This window comes from Arachis duranensis, chromosome 5 (genome assembly GCF_000817695.3).
Source record: "Arachis duranensis cultivar V14167 chromosome 5, aradu.V14167.gnm2.J7QH, whole genome shotgun sequence".
NCBI lineage: Eukaryota > Viridiplantae > Streptophyta > Magnoliopsida > Fabales > Fabaceae > Arachis > Arachis duranensis.
Genome location: NC_029776.3, coordinates 43725416 through 43725802, shown reverse-complemented (window position 1 = coordinate 43725802; position 387 = coordinate 43725416).

Here is a 387-nt window from a genome sequence, read left to right as displayed (position 1 = left end):
AAAAAATAGAGAAAAGAAAGAAATAAAGTTGTGATCCAAGGCAAAAAGAGTGTGCTTAAGAACCCTGGACACCTCTAATTGGGGACTCTAGCAAAGCTGAGTCACAATCTGAAAAGGTTCACCCAATTATGTGTCTGTGGCATGTATGTATCCGGTGGTAATACTGGAAGACAGAGTGCTTTGGGCCACCGCCAAGACTCAATAAGTAGCTGTGTTCAAGAATCATCATACTTAACTAGGAGAATCAATGACACTATCTGGATTCTGAGTTCCTAAAGAAGCCAATCATTCTGAATTTCAAAGGATAGAGTGAGATGCCAAAACTGTTCAAAGGCAAAAAGCTAAAAGCCCCGCTCATCTAATTAATACTGATCTTCATAGATGTTT